At 43.0% G+C, this 22,498-nt stretch overlaps 2 long non-coding RNA genes across 2 annotated transcripts; one reads left to right on the top strand and one right to left on the bottom strand.

The window, feature by feature from the left end:
• The first annotated feature begins 594 nt into the window (after positions 1 to 594).
• Positions 595 to 16,231, top strand: LOC116977324. Its single transcript, XR_004413179.1, has 3 exons — positions 595 to 606; positions 8,218 to 8,220; positions 16,194 to 16,231. It is a non-coding gene; the product is annotated as an uncharacterized LOC116977324 (long non-coding RNA).
• LOC116977325 lies at positions 10,414 to 21,736 on the bottom strand. The gene is made up of 3 exons (XR_004413180.1): positions 21,623 to 21,736; positions 19,430 to 19,433; positions 10,414 to 10,425 (listed from the first exon to the last, which is right to left on the bottom strand). It is a non-coding gene; the product is annotated as an uncharacterized LOC116977325 (long non-coding RNA).
• Positions 21,737 to 22,498: the final 762 nt, after the last annotated feature.

Below are 22,498 nucleotides of genomic sequence, written 5' to 3'. Positions count from 1 at the left end.
TATCTCCTTCCCAAAATCCACAAACAGGACTGCCCTGGCAGAGCCATTGTTTCTGCCTGCTCCTGCACCACAGAACTCATCTCCAAATACCTTGATTCCACCTCCCAACTCTTTCTCTGTTACATCGATGACTTCATTGGGGTTGCGTCCTGCACCCGTGCAGAACTTGCTGATTTCATTAACTTTATCACTAACTTCCACCCTGCCCTCAAATTCACTTGTTTCTTGATATCTCTGTCTCCAGAACAGGGGACAGATTATCAACTGACATCTACTACAAACCCACCGACTCCCACAGTTATCTAGACTACACCTCCTCCCACCCTACCCCTTGCAAAGATGCCATCACCTACTCTCCGCCCCCACTACATCTACTCCCAAGATGAGGATTTCTATTCTAGGACATCTGTGACGTGCTCTTTCTTTAGTAAACATGATTTCCCCCTTTGTTATCTATTGGAATCACTCACCCATTTCTATTCAGTGTCCCATAGTTGTGCTGCCGCTCCCGATGGAACAAGGATAAAGTTCCCCTTGTCTTCACCTTTCACCCTACCAGCCACCGCATCCAACATATGATTCTCCGACAATTACGTCATCTTCAACGTGACCCCAACAGCAGTCACTTTTTACCTTCCCACTTTCCACAGACATCACACCATCTGCTACTCCTTGTTTCACTCATTTCTTCCCACCTAAACGGCTCCCTCCTCAGGTACTTTCCCTTGCGAACGCAGGAGATTATCACCTCTCCCTATGCCACCTTCGTCACATCCATCCAGGAACGGCAGCAGTTCTTCCAGGTGAGACAGAGGTTCATGTGCACCTCATCTAATTTAATCTACTGCATCCAATGTTTCTTATGTGGCCTCATTTATAGGGGTGAGACCAGGCATAGACCAGGAGACCGTTTCGCCGAACACTTATACTCAGTTCGCCAAGGCCTGCTGTTTCTCCCGGTTGCTAACCATTAACTCCCTTTCCCATTCCCATACCAACGTTTCTGTCCTGGGGCTCCTCGATTGTCACAGTAAGGCCACATGCAAAATGGAGGAACAGAACCTCATATTCCGATTATGTGGCTTACAACCTAACAGTGTGAATATTAAATTCCACAATTTTAGATAACTAACACACAAACAACCCTCTGCTCCCACCTCAATTTGTCTGAAGATAGATCCCGATTTTAAACATCGCCCATCCATGTTCTCCAGAAATGTTACCTAACCCGCTGAGTTACTCCAGCACTTTGTGTCTTTTTGAAAACCAGCATTTGCAGTTTCTTGTGTCTCCATTCCAGACATTGCTCGATTTCCAAAATATAAATTATTATTGAGGGATGTGATGACATGATAAATTGGTGGGGTTGAAAGGAATAAACTTTTTTATGGGGCTTTTGCAATTCTATGATTCAACGTGTCCAAATGCAGTGCCTGTAAATTAGAATAATAATATAAGAAGTAGAAACAAGGAAATCTGGATGCTGGCTTACAACTAAAGACACAATGTGCTACAGTTAGTACAGGTCAGGCGGGTCAGGCAGCAACTCTGGAGACTCCGGTGATGTTTCAGTCTGAGAAATGGTCCCGACCCAAAACGTCACCTATCCATCCATATTCTCCAGAGATGCTGCCTGACCTGCTGAGTTACTCCAGCACTTTGTGTCTAATAATATAAGAACACCTTTCCCTGTGTGCCAGCATGTTTCAGCCCCGGTGAAGTTGTGAAGGTGATCATAGATGCGTGCTTTACCGCAATCCTCTCAGTAATGATCACGCTCATACATGCACATCACAACAGTTTTGGGAGAGAAAATTGTCTAGCATATTAACACACTGATAACTACTGTGCTGTCCTAAAAATACGACTGTGTGTATCTTGACAGGCAGCTTAAACACCATCCTTTATCAAGACTCTGAAGACGCAAACTCCTTTGTCCCCTGGTTTATTGAATCGGAAAATTGTGAAACTACAAGTACAAAAAGGCATAGAAATAAGAAATATGCTTATTGCAAACATACTACAATAACACTGTCAATAAACATTCTACTTAAAATAACAAATCCCAAACATAAGTAAACATTAAACATTGCAACACATACCGACCATGCTGTCAAAAGACATAAGATGATTGCAGATGTTCACAAAATATATCAGGACCACAAAATGTGCTGCTGCCTCCACTGTTCTGCACTCCAATCCTGCCAAAGGTCACATGACAAGGTCACAAGGTCAACCAGTTACAAATTCGGTGTTTTACCCAATATGTCCATGAGGAGGCACTACATCGTCTCTGCATTTAATACTGAAACTGTTCCAGAACAATCCCCGCCTGGCGTGAGTGAACGCCACCACTATAACTATAACTATAACTATGACTAGGACTAGACCTCTGGTGGGAGAAGAGCAGCTGGCATCAGTAATAATGGGTCAGTGGACACTGGAACAAGTGGCCTTGCATTGATAATGGCTGCTAGTTCAGCCATGAAGGTGACTACTTCGTGGGTAAGTTTGGTGTTTTCCAGTTGCAAGAACATAGAATCCAGGATTCTTCATGCGAGACCAATCATTCTTTCCCATGTTCCGCCAACATTTTGAAACGTGCGGAGAATTAAAAGTCCAGCTGCAACCTTGATTTGACAGGTAGGTTTTCACAGCTGTGTTGTCAATATTTGAAGGAATGTTTTGCTCTTAGCGGGCACCAATTAAGTTAGTCCCACGATCTGATCGGATTCGTTTAACTGGAAAGCGCCTCAGCGAGTTGATGAAACGTGATGTGTCAAGGGACTCAATAACTTCTATATGAATCGCTCTTACATTCATAAACATGAACATCACAGCCCACCGTTTGCTTTGTATGAAGCCTCCCCTTGTCTGTCGCGAAGATACAGTCCAAGAGCCAAACATGTCTACCTCAACATAGAAACATAGAAACATAGAAAATAGGTACAGGAGTAGGCCATTCGGCCCTTCGAGCCTTCACCGCCATTCAATATGATCATGGCTGATCATCCAACTCAGTATCCTGTACCTGCCTTCTCTCCATACCCCTGATCACTTTAGCCACAAGGGCCACATCTAACTCCCTCTTAAATATAGCCAATTAACTGGCCTCAACTACCTTCTGTGGCAGAGAATTCCACAGATTCACCACTCTCTGTGTGAAAAATGTTTTTCTCATCTCGGTCCTAAAAGACTTCCCCCCTACCCTTAAACTGTGACCCCTTGTTCTGGAACGTTTGTAAATGGTGGGGCTGTAGTGAGGCGATCTGGTGGGAGACTGGCCATCTTTTGGGTGTTAAGAGGGGCCCTGAGCCTCCTGCTACTCACTTTTCTCTTGCCACCGACTATCCAAAAACCAGCTGTACAGAGGGCTCCAAAAACCAGCTGTACAGAGGGCTCCCTCTGTAAAGAGTCGTCCTTGATGGCTAGTCTGTTCATGATGATGTTTCACTAACAAGGTTGCAAAATCATGCTTACTGGGGATAATCAAGGGCTTCTTTTCTCTCTGTTTGAGACTTGAGTTGTTGATGCGACCTCCAAATCTCAAAAGGCCTTGCTCATCAATGAAGCGGACATCATTTACTTTTAAACTTTCTGAAATACTCCCAACAAACACAAAATAGTATTCCATTATAGCAGTTTGAGGGTTTGAACCCAGCTTAAGAATTAGTTTGCAAATTTTTTTTTAAATGGTGTTAGTAAAATTGCTGGTGGTTATTAAAAAAAAACTTATTTGTCTACTAGTGTTCTTTTAGGATATAAAATCAGCAATCCTTACCTGGATGTTAACTTTTGAAACATCCTTAACTAAGTACAGGTGCACAACCTTTTATCCGGAGTTCCGGAAACCGAAAAGCTCCGAAAACCGGACATTTTTTCCAGGATGTCGTCTGCATACCAAAGCTCGCGTTTGGCGCCAAACTTGACCCGAAACGACCCACGGTCAACCCAGGTCTGTACTACTGTAGCGGCTGCCTCCTCCCCGGAGACCGGGGAGACACTTAAACATCTGTAAATCATTGCTTAAATGTTAGTCAGTTAGTTTGGAGGGCTTTTATGTGAAGGGGGGGGGTGGGAGGTGGGGTGGGGGGTGAAGGGGGAAACTTTAATTCTTAGTCCCCTACCTGGTCAGAGAGGCGGGGAGCGGGCAATGCCTTACCGGGTCGCCGTGCAGTAAGCTCCGGAGCGCTGTGGCCGCCGACTCCCAACATCGCGGAGCTGGGGCTGCGGGCGTCCGGCCGCGGGCGGCGCCGGTTGTAGCTCCGATCCCGGCAACTCTACCCCTGGCTGCGCGGCGCTCCAAATCCAGCGCGGCCCGTGGCCGGACGCCCGCAGCCCCAGCTCCGCGATGTGTGTCGGCGGCCACAGCGCTCCGGAGCTTACCGCACGGCGACCCGGTAAGGCATTGCCCGCTCCCCGCTGGTATCCCAGCGCTGCGACGCCGCCGACTCCCAACATCGCGGAGCTGGGGCTGCGGGCATCCGGCCGAGGGCGGCGCTGGATTTGGAGCGCCGCGCAGCCAGGGGTAGAGTTGCCGGGATCGGAGCTCCAACCGGCGCCGCCCGCGGCCGGACGCCCGCAGCCCCCAGCTCCGCGATGTTGGGAGTCGGTGGCCACAGCGCTCCGGAGCTTACTGCACGGCGACCCGGTAAGGCATTGCCCGCTCCCCGCCTCTCCGACCAGGTAGGGGACTAAGAATTAAAGTTTCCCCCTTCGCCCCCCCCACCACATAAAATCCCTCCAAACTAACTGACTAACATTTAAGCAATGATTTACAATGATTCCCCAGTCTCCGGGGAGGAGGCAGCCGCTCCAGACTTTTCAAGCCGCCCGCGCTACCTACCTAATCTACGCTAAAAATCTTCCATTCGGAAATCCGAAAAATTCCAAAATCCGAGAAGTGGCTGGTCCCAAGGCTTTCGGATAAAAGGTTGTGCACCTGTACTTATTAAAATACTTATTAAGGTGTTACTCTGAAGGCATTACTGAAAGCATTGATGCTTACGGCGTAATTATTTTCTCATTGTGGCCGACTGCGTATGGGCGGCGCGTGGCGGCCCACGGTTACGCACGGTGGCATAATCATGCGTCACCACTCACTATGAGGTCAGGATGTCAGTGTGCGACCGCAATACGTCGGCGTGCGTAAGCGATACGCCACGCCGGAGGCGGGCGAAGATTTCGTGCAGCACGAAATCCTGGAGCGCCGCGCGATACCGCGCACAAATCCATACTCCTCCACGCCTCTCCATGTGCCCGTCCCGCGCTACCCACACACTACCCAAGCGTCACACCGCGACGACCAAATTTTTGGAGGTCACATAAATGGCGCGCAAATGACGGCCAAGTGGGACAGGCCCTTAAGAGTTGATTGGGTAAGGGCTTCCTATGTCTTTCTGAGCTTGGCGACTGCAGCTTCGACTATTGGTAGAGACTTGAAACCGTTGTCTACGTAGAAGTCACGTGTGACGAACTGCTTGATGTCGGGGTCAGTCTGGCTCGCATATAGCCATATATAGCCACCGCTGGGGAAGGACTGTTGCCAAAGATGTCTACCTACATACGATACTCTACGATTTCTTGGGAGAGGTCATTGTCTTGAAACCAGAGGAACGGCACGATGTTCGATGTCTACTGTGAAAGCAACGGCTTCCTTTCTGAAGCGTATGAGTACGACTAGCAGTGTGCTATTTAGGTCAGGCCCAGTTAACAGGACATCCCATCATATTGCTCACTGGAGTCAAACACGACTGGCAGCTCAGTCCCTCAGGCCTGGTGGGCTGGCAGCTCAGAAACTGACAGAAATTCTGCCCAAATCAGATGAGAGACTCTGTCAGAGAGAAGGGAGAGAGGGTGGAAAATCAATTTTAGACATTTTTCATCTTTTTCTGCAGATCACAGCAATGAAGGAGGAAAGTCTATCCTGGCCTGGATCTCACAGGGACAAATGAAGGGAGGGAGAAAAATACTGGGATGAGGTTTAATACTTGTAGGGGGAGTACTTACCAATGGGCCAAAGGGACTCCTGTGCTAGTACAGGCCTGATGGGGCCAAGGGGATCTTTAAAAAAAAATCTGAGTGAAATCTCAGGGAAAGGCACTTTTTCTGGACTTTTCCTGGCCTGGCATGGGTCTTTTGGGTCAAAATACTCCTCCTGGGCTAATATGGGCATTTTGGGCAAGGCACTGGTTTCTCGGCTAATCGGGGCCTTGTGGGCCGAAATTAGTGGTTTCAGGCAGGCCAAACAACTCCATTTAATTTCCATTGCCATTGCAGTTTCAAGCACAGGGCAGGCTTAAGCCAAACAGCTGATTGCATTTTCACTTCATTTCCATTGCCATTGCACCTTCAAGCACAGGGCAGGCCCAAGCCAAACAGCTCATTGCATTTTCACTTCATTTCCATTGCCATTGCAGTTTCAAGCACAGGACAGGCCAAACAACTCATTTCATTTTCATTAAGAGCTAACAAATCATTTATTCAAGTACATTGCATACTCACAGTGTTCTGTAGTTTCCCAGCTCAGACAGTGAGTCATGACCTCTCCCTCGCCATCTTGCAGACAGACTGAGCCATGCCCACACTTCCGGGTTTTACAGTCCCTCTCCCCTCCCACCGGAAGGGGCGTGGCATTCATGGCAGTGATTGACAGGAGAGAGAATCTCAAGACTTTTTAAACACTAATGTCTTTTTTTTTCATCGATGGGAAAAATCCTCGGGGCCTGCGCAGTGGAGGAGGACTCTGAGTAAGATGGCCAAAAAAATCACACTCATATGTGGTAGCGTTTTTTCTAAAATCAAAGCACAGTGCAAACAGGAAGTAGTCAAGGTGACACTTTTAATTATATAGATGAACTGAGAATGATGCAGCCCCATTCCTTGTGTGCTCTCATCTGTTCTATTAGAATTGATCGAGCTCTGGTGAATGTCAACATGTTGTCAAATCCTCCTGGAATGGTGAATTCCGCTTCACCAGCTTAGGGTGTGGATGGATCCACATGCTCAGTGGATCCACATGTTGGACTAAACCTTGTGAACACCTTACACAAATCTGCCAAAGTCCTTTGATAGTAGAAACTTGTTATCATCGTTCTCTTCTCTAGGCCTGAACTTTGTGATTCTACCCTGCATAACCTGATTTGAAGTGTCAGAACTGAGGCAGGAAAACAAAACATACTTATTCCCAAGACTCTGAATTAAGAGATGGAGGAGGGGCTATGGGTGCTTCAGATTCTCTACCACAGGCCAGTCCCTAATGGAACAAGTAGATTCAATTGAACAGACTAAAGCTGATTACTTCATGAGCTCTTTGAACTGTTATGATAAAAGAGGGATTTGTTAAACTTCAGTATGCACAGTCATTGTCCAATTTCTACATTTCCACCATCATTTTACATAGTGGAGTCTGCTGACTGCAAAGCTTCCTGATTTTGCTTTGCAAATTAGTTTTCAATGGACTCTCCAGCCACTTAAGATGTTGTTACTAAGACATTATTTTGAATTAGTTTTGTTTGACTTACTATTGATTACAAGATCTAAACCATTTCTAGACATTACAGAACTTCCTGAATATCCATCTCTTTATTCTCCATTGCCATGTGCTACCATTAAGAGTTTATTAAGTAGATAATTGGCTCGTGAATTAGGAGTCCTGGGATTTTTGCGACCTTTCTGTTGATGTGATTGTGTTAAACATTGTGTTGGTTTATATTGGAGTAAATAATTGTAAAATGTATAACCCAACTGTTTATAAGTATCCAGTTTCTGAAGTTGCATTAGAATAATTCAGAAATATTTTAAAGTATTTATTTTTGGATCGGGATTGATTATATTTCCATTCCTGATTGTGGGAACTTTGGTAGGGAGACCATAGTATGGAGGGCCTTACTATATCATGTACTCTTGTCTAAATAAATCTTTATCAACCTTTTTGCTCAAGCTACTCAATTATATCATTGCACCATTTCTAATCATTTTTCCAAGATCTTTGGAAAGTAATGTCGACTTCCATGGTGACCGCATAAATCTTGCAGTCATGCATTGTAAATTGCCTGCTTAAAACCCACCTAATTCCAGTTGAAACTGTAATGCATTGTTGGCTTTTAATTTCCTCCATTCTTTTTTTACTCCATGAAGTTGACTGGCATAATTTCAACTCTTTAAAAGAGTGAAGTACTAATCTTGCAATCATAAAATTTTACACCGTGTATCTAGAATGTTATAATCAGCTGAGGGAATTTGGTGCCAGCATAGACCGTTGAATACCTCCTGAATCCAACAATCTTTCGCAGTATAACTCAACTTTATTATAAGACTCTCAATTGTTATCTGTGATGTAAAGCTGCTGAACCATATCTCTTAACATTTTCTTATTTGTTAATGGAATAGCTACAATAGCAAAAACCTTGTTTCAATGTCCGATATGTTTGGCTCCTTAAACTGTGTTTAATGTGGATGGGTGTGTTTCTAATTTCCTGACAGTTTGAAGAGAGGAATTAAGTTAATGTGCAAGTGATCAAATTCCTGAGAAATTTCTGCGGCATGTTGAAGGATATAAAAGACAATGTGGGCATGCAGATCATGATCTTTCACTTTATACATTTTTTATTTCTTTATTTTTGATTCCAAGAGACTTCTTTTTATCTTGAACACATTTTTCACATGATTCTCGTAAAGGATTCCCTAACTGGGCTAAATAATCTAAATACCAACCTCAGTGTGTTGCATGGTTCCTCCTCTTTCGCCAGGTCTAACTCCAGATAATTAATGTTGGCAGCTTGCCCCAATGTTCATGCAGCAGTAAAATTAACACTATGCATTATAGCCAATCTAGATTGTCTTCCCATCACCTGGACTGCAAAGTACACCAGAATAGGTGCAGACAAGCATGTCATGCAGGCAAATCTAGAGGTGAGCTAATATCTGTACTAGTATACTTTGCAGTGCCCACTATCTCTCCCCCCCCCCACCCCCCCCCCCCCCCCACCCCCCCGCCCTCCCCAGTCCTCTTTTGTGAAAGGCTGTCTGGGCACTCAAGGGTGTAGAGACTTGCAGCTGGCTGCTTTTTCGCTGATGGTTTGATACATACCTTGCCATGGGATTCTGGGATCAAGAGGCCAAGGGTGAAGGAGCTCATGCATTCATAAAAGGAGGGCAGAAATGAATTCAGGTACATCTGAGGACATATACAGTCCTTTTTGTTCACTTAGATGAATGACACAGGCTCCACAAGCTCACCCCTTCATCATTACGATTGTGGTCAGTTCGCATCATGCCTCCCTGTATCTCTCAATTCCCTAGTTTAGTTTAGAGATACAGTGCGTAAACAGGCCCTTCGAACCACCGAGTCCTCACCAACCAGCGATCCCCATATAATAGCACTAACCTGCAAACTAGGGACAATTTACAATTTTTCCAAAGCCAGTTAACCTACAAACCTGTACATCTTTGGTGTGGGAGGAAACCGAAGCGCCTAGAGAAAACCCACATGGTACAAACTCCATGCAGACTGCACCCATAGCCAGGATTGAACCTGGGTCTCTGGTGCTGTAAGGCAACAACTCTACCGCTGCACCACCATGCTGCCCTAAGTAAAAAAAAATATCCCTATGATCCTGCCTCCAGAACTATCTAGGTTAGAGAATTCTAGAGATTCGCTGCTCTCTGAAGATAACAGTTGCATTATATTCCTGCTCGGAATGCTTCCAACTGCAGAGTGATTAGCAAGTCTTGGACTGCACATATTCATCAAATATACCGACCAGTGTCCACGAGTATTAAAAATAAGACTATAAACTCAAAGATGTTGCTGAGGTGAATCTCACAATTATTTAAGATAAACAAAAATGTGACATTTCTGGTGAGAGTCACAGTTAAGATAGCATCCTTGATCCATAGATGGATGATAATTCAAATAAAACAAAATTCAAATTCAAATACAAGAAATGGAAACACAAATGGCCTGCATGTTAGGCAACATCGGTGGAAAGAGAAACAGGGTTAACATTTCACATTGGAAACCCTTCATAGGATTTGATGAAGGGTTTCCTACATAGAGCATTTACTCATTTCTCTTTTCACAGATGCTGCCTAACCTGCTGAGTGTTTGCAGTATTGATTTGTTTTATTTCAGGTTTCTAGCTACTGTAATTTTTTGATAATTCAACCAAACCTGACGAATCAATAAAAGTAATATAACATTTTGTGCAAACCCTGCAACCAGGTTACATTTATAAAATTTGGAAATGTCATTAAATCAGTTTTTGTAAAAAGAAATGTAGGAAAGGGTTATATGTGACTAGACCAAGGGGGACCCGTTGGGTCCCGTTGCGGAGGGGGATGGGGGGGCAGGCGTGGTTGGCCTGCGGCATCACACATACACTAACCACCACCACCACCCCCCCACCCCCACTAACCAGCTCCCTTGATATTATATTAATATTAGTAATTGGCTCCTTTTACCCCATCCCCGCCCTATCCACTGATGCATAGCCCGCACCTCGCAGGCACGTCTAGAGAGGGAGGGGGGGTACAGAGAGAGAGGGGGAAGAGAGAGTGGGGCAGAGCGAGAGGGGGGAAGAGAGGGGGGTGGAGGGAAGGGGGAGAGGGGGGAAGAGAGGGTGTGAAGGGAAGGGGGAGAGGTGGGGATGAGGGAGGATGGAGAGGGTAGATGGGCAGGAGAGGAATGGGGGAGTTTGTGTGAGAAATTCTGTTTGGCGAGTGTTTGCCAGGCTGGCAAGTGTTTGCCGGGTTGGTGAGCCGGTCGCTGCAGTTCCAGCCATGGAGCAGCCTCAGTACAAGAGTCCCGGGCCGTCGGAGGCGTCGGAAGCGTTGCACCACTGCCGTGAGAGTCTCTGTGCTGAATTCGCCCAGGTGACCGGCATGGATCAGGCTGCGGCTCGGTGCATCCTGGAGGACAACCAATGGCTGCTGGAAGTAAGTACCAAGCACTGGGTAGAAACGGTGGAAGATAGTGGCCTTCAAATGGGAGTGGTTAGAGAAAGCATCCTGCTTGCCTGCTAGATTTTCACTTACTGTAAATGCAGGAAAAATGTTCCTGATGTTGGGGGAGTTCAGAACCAAGGGTCACAGTTTAAGAATAAAGGGTTGGCCAGTTAGGTCTGAGATGAGGACAAACTTTCTTCACGCAGAGAGTTGTGAATCTGTGGAATTCTCTGCCACAGAAGACAGTGGAGGCCAATTCACTGGATGTTTTCAAGAGAGAGTTACATTTAGCTTGTGGAGGTAGAGAAATCAAGGGATATGGGGAAAAAACAGGAAAGGGGTACTGATTTTAGATGAACAGCCATGATCATATTGAATGGCAGTGCTGGCTCGAAGGGCCAAATGGCCTATTCCTGCACCTACTTTCTATATTTCTATGCTTGAGAATATGGCAATAAAACTTGACCACTTGATTTAGAAGCATTCATGCATGGTGGAGGTATAATGTAGTCATAGAGTGATACAGTGTGAAAACAGGCCCTTCGCCCCAACTTGCCCACAACCGCCAACATGTCCCAGCTACACTTCCTGCTTTTGGTCCATATCCCTCCAAACCTGTCCTATCCATGTATCAGTCTAACTATTTCTTAAATGTTGGGATAGTCCCTGCCTCAACTACCTCCTCTGGCAGCTTGTTCCATACACCCACCACCCTTTGTGTGGAAAAAGTTACCCCGCAAAAAGTACTTAAAAATACTTCAAACAAAAAACATTGAGATCATACCTACAATGCACTAAAACATGATTTTAATACATCAAATTTCAAAATCAATTTAATTCTAGATTAGTAAAGGGCCTGTCCCACCAGCATGCGATAGCATGCGTCTAGCGCGACCAAACGTGGTCAATTGAGGCGTACGGCCTCGCAGGGCCAGTCCCACTTCGATCGACGGAGGTGTATGGAGCTGTGCGCGGCTGGTCCCGACATCGCGCGGGGTTTCAAAAATCTTGCACTGTCCGAAAATCCCGCGCGACAACGGCCTGTCGGCCCACAGCCGCATTGAGGCCGTACGCAGCACCTCGACGGGCGTACACAGCGTCTCGATGTCGTACGCAGCATCTTGGCGCCGGACGCAGCGTCTTGATGGCGTATGCCTAGCGCGTGGCATTGCATGATGACGTCACCGCCCGGCGTGCCGTTGCGTGATGACGTCACCGCCCAACGACGTGCGACGTCCAAATTCAGTCGGCCCGCCTCCTGCCCAGCTGATTGGTGAGTATGATGTCGGGACCAGCCCCGCACAACTCCATACGCCTCCGTGGTTGGAATTGGGACCGGCCCCGGGAGGCCGTACGCCTCAAGCGACCACGTTTGGTCGCGCTAGAGGCATGCAATCGCATGCTGGTGGGACAGGCCCTTAAGGATTTCAGGGATTATGGGGGGGAAGGCAGAAGAATGAGGTTGAAGGGGAAAGATAGATCAGCCATGATTGAATGGCGGAGTAGACTTGCCGGGCCGAATGGCCTAATTCTTCTGCTCCTGCTAGTTATGAATTTATGAAATTAAACAAACAAATTAACTAGCCAAAGAATTAACTCTGAGCTACATTTGTGATGTATAGAAAGTCTGAGGCACATGTTATGATGAGCCATCATATCATCTGTATCAATCTATTTACTTTGCAATGGTATTGATTAGAGGTGAGAACCCATTGAGTGTACACATTTACAGAAGGCGTTTGTCTTTTGCTAATTCTTATAATACACTGCAACTCGTTTATTAGATAAATTCAGACACTGAAAATGCTATTGTAAAAAAATACAAATTATGATTCAACAACCAAAACTTTTTTCTTTAAATCTGCTTTCCAGAGATGACATTTAATTTTTGTGCTTTCTTTTCTCTATATTTGTGTTCTTCTTATTTTAAATCTACAAAATATAAATAAGGAAAAACATAGATGTTTTAAATGTTATTTGCTATAGAATGAAATATTGTTACAGCTTGTCCTGCATGAAAAATGAATTGTTATATATTTAAATACTTTTATTTGCGTAACCAAGACAGGCATATCCGCTTTAATATATTTTGTGATGTAGGTGCGATGAATCAAAGAGGATTGATGAGTTGCAAATATAGGCATAAAGATGTTTTTTTATCATTTGTGTTGAAAATCATATTCTCTTAAATCTAGATGTTATGTTTCCCTCAGGAGAACATTGTATCATCAAGCCATAATACTATGGTGCACAGTCATACCGCATGGAAACTGGTCTTTCGGCTGAACTCGTCCATGTTGCCCAAGGTGCCCATCTGAGCTGGTCCCGTCCAGCAATGTTTGACCCATATCCCTCTAAACTTTCCTGATCCATGTACCTATTTTAATCTTCTAATTGTAATTGTATGTACCTCAACAACTTTTTCAGACAGCTCTTTCCATATACCCACTACTCTCCATGTGAAAAAGTTGCCCTTCAGGTTCCTCTCTTTTCCCTCTCACACTAAACCTATGGTCTCCAGTTGTTGACTCCTCGACCCTAAACCTTACAAGTGGGAGGCATTGTATATATTTACAGCACTGGCTTAAATTGTCCAAGAGATCAGCGATCGGTAGATTAAAATGCAAAATTCTTCATGCAGGTTCCTGGAATGGATGGCAGATGCTCACCCAAAACCATAAATGCAATAATATATTGGATTTAATTCAATTTTGATGAGAGGAATAAACTCTAGACTGCACTTTCAGTGCCTACATTTAGGAAATAAAGACCAATATTTGTATGTTCTCATTATCATTTTAACTATGTAAGAATTATACAGTATAGAAACAGGCCGACCAAAATGCCTCATCGAAACTAGTCCAATTTGTCCGTGTTTGCCCCAATTCCCTCTAAACCTTTCCTATCCATGTAGTCATCATCATAATTCATAAAATATGAATTGAAAATGAATTCTGCTCTTGAACCGGGTGGCACCAGCAATGGCTACCTCACCAAAGTCTATATGTCTCTTTCTTCTTTGTTGTTATTTTAGTATGTGTTAAATGTGTGTTTTTAGTGTTCGTTAGCTTGATTTATATGGGGGGTGGGGGAGGGGGCTGGGGAAACGTTTTCTAATCTTTTACCTCGACGGAGATGCGATTTATTTCTCGTATCATATCTCCGTCCACAGTGCGGCCTAACATCGAGGAGTTGGCCGGCTTTGCTGGAGACCGATTTTGAGAGCTCCACCGTGGGTGCCTGCGGACTTTAACATCTCGGAGTCCGCGATCCCTTTGCTGGGGATCGACCTCTGAGCTCCACCGCGGGAGCCTGCAGAATTTAACATTGCGGGGCCCGCAGTCTCTGGTTAGAGACCGACTTCGGAAACTCCAAGCTTCGACCGCCCTGATGCGGGAGCTTCGATCACCCAGACACGGGAGCTTCGATCGCCCAGACACGGGAGCTTCGATCGCCCCGACGCGGGGGCTTCGACCGCCGACTGTGAGAGCTTCGATCACTCCGATTGCGGATGGTTCGACTGCCCCGGCCGCGGGAGAAGATTGAGGGAAGAAGATTGGACTTTATTGCCTTCCATCACAGTGAAGAGTGTGGGGAGTCCGCTGTGGTGGATGTTTATGTTAACTTTTATGTTTTTGGTATGGCTGTTTGGTAATTCGCATAGCGCTGTACCTTAATTGGCACACGTGACAATAAAAGACCTTTGAAACCTTTGAAACAACAATTTTTTTGCATTTTTTCAGTAAATATCTAGCTTGCTTATACATCTTGTAACTCTTTCCTTAATGTCCAAAGAAAGCAAGAGAGAAATAAGGACCAGACATTTTTGTAGAATTAATGTTCAATATTTATTAATTGGACAGCAATGTAGTTTGCAAGTTTGAATGACTCTTCATTCAATCAAATCGGGCCAGAAATTGGACAAATTATAAAGGCATGTTAAAATGTCATTGTGTAATAAATCTATCTATACCAGTTTCATACAATGTCCTAGGAGAGCAACTTGCTTGAGCATACAAAATGCAAGGCTCATTCACATAAGCAGCATGATTCCTGGAATGCCAGTACAGGTACTATTATGCACAGCAACTGCACATATTTGCAACATGCTAAAATAATGAACTTGCAAGTATGATTTCTCACTACAGCTGGAGGTCTGAAAGCACCGATCCCCTGCTTCAAATAGCAGGCTTCAATTGTAATGACTAAAAGAGGGCAATTGGAATCCAGAAAGGATAATTGGTCAGCATAGTGGAGGGGAGAACGTCAGAGTGGTCAGGACCTCTCAAATGCAAAAAGGAATATTTCTTGGGTACACAAAAATGCTGGAGAAACTCAGCGGGTGCAGCAGCATCTATGGAGCGAAGGAAATAGGCAACGTTTCGGGCTGAAACCCTTCTTCAGACTGATGCAGATTTCTTAATGTGGCCTTAGGGATGTGTGGTCCATCAGTGAAAATTCAATAAGAACTTTCAATGGCAGATGCTGCACAACCACCAAGGCAAGGAAGGGTTCTTTAATTTATGCTCCAGTTTTTCCTATCAAGGTTCTCACAATTCCATCAGTGCCTATTCACAGTGTAGCCACATTGCCAAAAGTAATGTCCACTGATAGACATCAATGTTTTTTATGCATGGTGGTCTCTTTGCAAAAGCACATTATGACCACAGAGCCTTCTAATTCAATTTGCAATAGAAGGGCTGAGTGCATTTTGCAATTGATTTTCAACTTCAAATTAATTATGAAGTGTATAAAAAACCAAGGGTTAAATGATTGAATTCCTAGCCATTGGCTGATGTGATGTTCCTGTTTGTACATGAAACATGGACTCAACTCAGCATACAAAGTTTGGTAGTTTCAATTTCAGTTTAAGTACACATGTTTCTAACAGGGTTTAATGTCTGTTATTTGATAATTAGTTTTCAAGAGTAGAATGTTCTATTCCTACAGTTTTTAATTATTGCTGAATATTTCTTTTTAAATAAGACCATTTAATTTATCATGAAATCTCTTTTTTTTAATCCAGCCATCCTTTATTGACATTCTTTTAAATTCTGTGTCAAATTTCATGTTGAATTCTGTTTTCTAATTTACTCTTCCTACTTCAGAATCTGTTCACAACTCGCCAGTCACTGAAGCAATCCATGCTTGCATTCACCAAGAACTTGAAAGCTCACTGGCATGGGCTGATGTGGCTCGTAAATCCCATGCCAGAAAAGTGCCAAGCAATGAACATGTCAAACAAGAGAGTGTCTAACAATCTACCCTTGATATTCAAGATCTTTACCATAATAAATATAAAGAGAGCCATCGTCCATCCATTTTCCACTTTGGAATTAGAGCAAGTCATGGCTACATGGACTACACACAACAACCTAGTGTGTGATGCAGCAAACTGGACAGGTGGTGGCCAAATGCATTGTGATTCTCTGCAGAATTTCAATAGGAAGCCATCAAACAAAAGATTTCATGGGAAGCAAGAGCAAATGCAGGGACGATTCCCTCACCTACCTGTCTTGTATATATATTTTGCTATGCACAGACAGTAGGGGAGAGGGGGAGATGGCAATAAGTTTTCTTGGAAGGAGAATATCATAATTCCAGCTGAAAAACATCTGTCAAAAGGAACGAGACCTCACCCAACAACCTTTTAGGGAACAGTCAACGGGATGGCCAATAGCAGAGAAGATTAACAGGTGCTTCTGGGCAAAGCACACTTGCACAAAAACGGAATTTAAAAAAAAAATTGAGTCATTTTTGATCAGCAGTCCTTCAATCTGATTGCTCAATTCTTACTTGCAGCAGCACAACATATATGTAAACATGGGCCTTCTGAGTACTACGTTTACAAATTAGTTGTGCTGCTGCAAGTAAGAATTTCATTGTTCTATTTTGGGACGTATGACAATAAAACACTCTTGAGGAGGTACATCGCTGCATGCTGGAGGCATGGATCCCTGTAGAGGATGTTATCGCTAAATTTACAGGAAGCTGCAGTGCCTTTGTTTCTGGCTACAATACATGATGCCTATTCAACAATTTTACCTCCCATTACTGTCCAATCCCTTCCCAACTCTTAGACAATAATATCAAAGCCCAACATTTTATAATAAACACTATTACTATTTGGAAGGAACAATAAGGGTGTCTACACAGACAGGAAAGTCTGTAAAGAGCAAGAGTGATAAAGAATTGCAAACGAAAGAGCAAACGAAAGAGAAAGTGTTTGCTATTTAATGGAGGAGAACATCTGGAATACAAAACATTGTCCTTCTCCTTCACTCACACAGTTAGCAGCATTGCCATACATAACTAAAGATAACAATAGGTAGAACAACTGGAAAATGCTAACACTGGGCATTAAGCTTAAACCGAATCATTGTTGATTGGGTTATACTAATTTCCAAAGTATTTTAACTAGTTTTCTTTTGTTATAGTTAGATAATATTTTATTAAAGCCAACCATGGATTAAGTTGCACCATCTGGAAGAAATATATTTTACAAGTAGAGTAAGGGATAATAATTTACTGTTTTTAAAACATTTATTAATTAAAACAAAAAAATAGGTTATAATTTCTTTATTGAGTGTATGAATTTCATAGATATTGTGCACCATTCTTCTAATTGTAGCATTGATTTATGTATTAACTGTAAAGCCAAACAGAAAACATTATTATTACTACTTTACGATTGTTATTCTAAAGTTCTGTAAATATTGGATATCTTCTTACTAGTCTAATACAAGAATATAGAAATAATTTAAATAAACATTCCATAGAATCTTAGATTTGGCAGACGTAATAATTCTGATGTTTATTCTAATTCTAAACCATTTTACAATAATACAATCATCACAAGCTGATTATCACAAAGGGTGGATGGAGTTGATTCCTTTACAATTAAAAGAGTCTCAAGGCATGACTTTTCAAATAATTTGATCTGATGCATTAGATATGTTTATTTATGGCTAGGTCACATTCAATTTTTCGGAAGAATTTCTGTTAAGGGCTTGACATAAGTAGATATTAAGCTGTTTTCCGTTTCCAGGAAATAATGAAATCCTATGTGATTATGAAAACACCAAGCTATTCAATCTCATCCTTTTTAACCTGTCTGCACCTTTGACCACACCATCCTCCTTCAGTGCCTCTACAGTGTTATGCAGCTGGATGAAAATGGACCTAATTGGTTTAATTCATGACAGGGCAGTTAATCAGAGAATGGCAATCATTTCTCTTTCCTAACATCATGTTTTGTGACTTCAGTGAAAAGTTTTTTGATTATAACCCTGGCTAGTGTCTCAAAATGTTTTTGCCATATTAAAGATACTATAAAATCATAAGACCTTCTGTGATAAATGTATGATATATTGAATTGAAGTCCAGTTAATATGTTAAAAGTGTTTTGTTGTTGTTTTGCAGGTCAAGTTCCCATAGGATGAATAATGACATAGTCCCCTTTCTGCAATCTGTATCTATGAGGTAAGCATCATATTAATAAGGTTCAATGTGACATTCTGGATTAATGTTGATTGGGGGAAATGGCCCTTCAGCCCAACTTGCCCACGTCAGCAAGGAATTTTCCAGACATTTAATCTGAATTGGTCTGAGTTTCCATTCATACTTTCATCCATTGTCAAATATTAAATAGAAAATATACAGGGCTATGATGGGGTTATGGGAGTGTGATTTTACAGAGCTAACCTCAAATGATGGACCAAATGCCTTTCATCTGCGCTTATCGTTCAATGAAACTACATCTACATTTTGAAGAGTAAGACATAATTATATGAGTCAAGCTACATGAATCAGTGGATACATTCCTGACTGTCTATTTTCCTTGGCTTGAAAGTGGCTTGTTAAATTGTTCTTTGACTGACCATTCATGGAATGAATGTTTTGGAGAAAATCATAAACCAAAAAATAAATCAGACTGGAGCAAAGAAATTGCAAAATCACATGCCTCAGATATCAGAATACTTAACTTTTAAGTTTGAAATGTTGTTCAAATTGCTCAGTTACTTGAAATTAAAAAGTGTAATTTAACTGTTAATGGAAAGGGGAATAGGCTTCCTGAACACTATTTTTAGTAATTACCAGAATAAGTGGGACCTGTTGGGTCTCAGCATCAAACGGGAGGGCTGGTCCCCCAACACAATATTCCACCTCTCCACCAATTCCAATATTGGTGGCCAGTGGGGGGGGGGGGGGGCTTTCTGGAGTGCTAGTATGGACATTGTGGGCCGAATGGATTCTTGGGCTGGCGGCTCAGTCAATCAAGCCTGTTGTGCTGGCAGCCCACTCACGGCTGGTGGGCTGGCAGTTGACTCACGGCTATTCATTGAAATTCCAGTTCAAGCAGGGTGCAAGGCCACCAAAATCACGTGCAGTTTCATACCATTTCAAGCAGGGTGCAAGGCCACTAAAGTCAGCGAGTTGTGACCTCTCCCTCCCCATCTTGCAGAGACTGAGCCACGCCAACACTTCTGGGTTTTATAGTCCCTTCCCCCTCCCACCAGAAGGGGCAGGGCCTTCATGGCGTGATTGACAGGAGAGAGAATCTCAACATTTTTAAAACACTAATAACTCTTTTATATTTCATCGATGGGAAACATCCTCGGCACCTGATGAGCAGAGGGGGACTCCAAGTAAGATGGCCAAAAATCACAGCCGTATGAGGTAGCGTTTTTTCTAAAATCAATATAAAGCGCAAACAGGAAGTGGTCAAGATTAAACTTTTAATTATATATAGAAGGCAAGGCAACTTTAATTAGGCAAGGCAACTTTAATTAGGCAAGGCAGCTTTAATTAAGCAAGGCAACTTTCATTCGGCAAGGCAGCTTTAATTAGGCAAGGCAGCTTTAATTCGGCTTTAGCACTTTCAAACCAAAGGCAACGCAGCTTCAGCACTTTCAAACTAAAGGCAACACAGCTTCAGCACTTTCAAACCAAAGGCAATGCAGCGTCAGCACTTTCAAACCAAAGGCAACACAGCTTCAGCACTTTCAAACTAAAGGCAACCCAACTTCAGCACTTTCAAACCAAAGGCAATGCAGCTTCAGCACTTTCAAACTAAAGGCAACACAGCTTCAGCACTTTCAAACCAAAGGCTACACAGCTTTAGCACTTTCAAACCAAAGGCTGCACAGCTTGAGCACTTTCAAACCGAAGGTTACACAGCTTCAGCACTTTGAAAACAAAGGCAACATGGCTTTAGCACTTTCAAACTACATTTTCAAACCACATTAACGGCACTGACCACTCGCAGTTTAGCAGACATGTGTTCAGTGTTGTTCACAGCTCAGACTGAGAGTTGCGACCTCTCGCTCCCCCATCTTGCAAAGAACTGAGGCACATCCATACTTCCGGGTTTTATAGTCCCTCCGGAAGGGGCGTGGCCTTCAGGAGAGAGAATCTCAACATTTTTTAAACACTAATAACTCTTTTATTTTTCATCGATGGGAAAAATCCTCTTGTCCTGAGTAGCGTAGGGGGACTCTGAGTAACATGGCCAAAAATCACAGCCGTAAGTGGCAGCGTTTTTTCTAAAATCAATATACAGAACAACAGGAAGTGGTCAAGATGAGACTTTTAGTAATATAGATTACCAGTACTTTTGATTAGTGGTGTGAAACCCCTTTCTAATAATGTTGAACATATTAACATGTAGTGACTTTGTGTGACTTGTGTTTGCATAATATAATTTGCCACACTCATTGCTTCCTGGATTTAGTACTTTTTCTTGTGGCTCCATTTTGCAGTTAGGCATTTTACATGATGAGGTGGCCAATAGTGGTTAGTCAAGATATGTTAATTGGATAGCAATGTGAAGTGTCCTTATGTTACCAAGCCAGTGTTGTCAGCTAAACCTTAATAGACTCCTCTGCCAGATGAAGGCTAGGAATGACTGTGAACTCATCACAACATTAATAAGAAAAGTATTATGTGATGATATGCCAGCCAATGTTATATCTTTTTGCTTTCATGTTCGTTATATATATTTATATTGTAATAAGGAGTCCTAATGAACAACATCATCTATTACAGATGGATTATATCTTGACCTCTTACTTCATTACCCTTCAGAAAGCTGTTGTACCAGTGTTAAAATCTGTCATCAGATTTGTCATGAGATGTCTCACACTTACACCAAATGATATTATAGCTAATTAAGTACATTGCAATGAATGTGCACAAGCATTTATTGTAAAATTCTATAAAACAGCCAGGCTACATACTGTAGATCAGCCCGTTTTATTTGCTTGAATGAATAGTCATATATCGTACAGCACGAAAACAGGCCCTTCAGCCCAACTTGCCCACTTCAACCAAGGGGCCCCCATCTACACGACTGCCACCTGCTGCATTTGGTCCACATCCCTCTAAACCTTTACTATCCATGTACCTATCCAAATATCCTTTATACTGTATGTTGTTACAGTACCTGCCTCAATTACTTCCCCTGTTAGCTTGTTCCATACATCTACCACCCTGAGTGAAAAAATTGGCCCTCAGGTTCCTATTAAATTCTTCCCCTTTCACCTTAAACCTATGTCCTCTGGTTCTTGATTCCCCTACTGAGTAAATGACTCTGTGCATTACCCTTGTGATCTTATACACCTCTTTAAGATTGCTCTTTATCCTTTGGAAGGAATAACATCTTAGCCTGTCCTACCGCCCTTTGTAGCTTAGTTCCTCAAGTCCTGGCACCATTATCGTATATCTTCTCTACACTCTTACCAGCTTAACACAATCCTTCCTATAGCAGGGTGACCATAAATGACTACAATACACAAAATGTAGCCTCACCAACCTGTGGTATACAGTATGTTCCACCAAACAGGTTATTTATTCTGCGTGTACTCTTCATGTCCACCCAAAGTCCATATGCAGAGTGTGTAGACAAGGACACGTGAGACCCAAGGAGCTCAGAGCTCCTTATTCCAGGGCTTCTCACAGATTGACGCCCTGGAACATTCTTTGTTCATTTATGTGACCCAAAGAGCAATTAAATACCACACTCCTTAAAGAAGTACCAACCTTAATACAATAAATATTGCTGATAACTAATATTATATAATTAATATTACATATATACAGGCTGAAGCAGGACCCTGACTCAAAGCATCACCTATCCATGTTCTCCTGAGATGCTGCCTGACCCGATGATCCAGCACTTTGGGTCTGTCTTTTTGCAAACCAACATCTACAGTTCTTTCTGTTTGCGTATACTACATTGCTTCCACTTTGAAAAATATGAATGTACTTACACATTTTACAAGATTAATTGAGTCACCAGTTTGTATATCTTCAGCATTGTGATCTTCTCAAAGCTACTTACTCCGAGCCAGTGTTGTCCAATTCTGGAATCAATATTGCATTACAGATCATGTATCCTACATTACAAGTCGACCCTTCTTGACCATTTGGTGCTCGGCTTTAGAAACATCTTTGATCTTATAATATTCTATGTTATGGTCCTGGGTATTGTCCAGTAGAAATAAGGGATAAGTGTGGATTTAGCAGATTAAATTGCCAATTTGCAAAGGTG

This window comes from Amblyraja radiata, chromosome 9 (assembly GCF_010909765.2).
Source record: "Amblyraja radiata isolate CabotCenter1 chromosome 9, sAmbRad1.1.pri, whole genome shotgun sequence".
NCBI classification, from domain to species: Eukaryota; Metazoa; Chordata; class Chondrichthyes; order Rajiformes; family Rajidae; genus Amblyraja; species Amblyraja radiata.
Note: the sequence above shows the minus strand (reverse complement) of the source record. Positions and strands in the feature narration are given on the sequence as shown.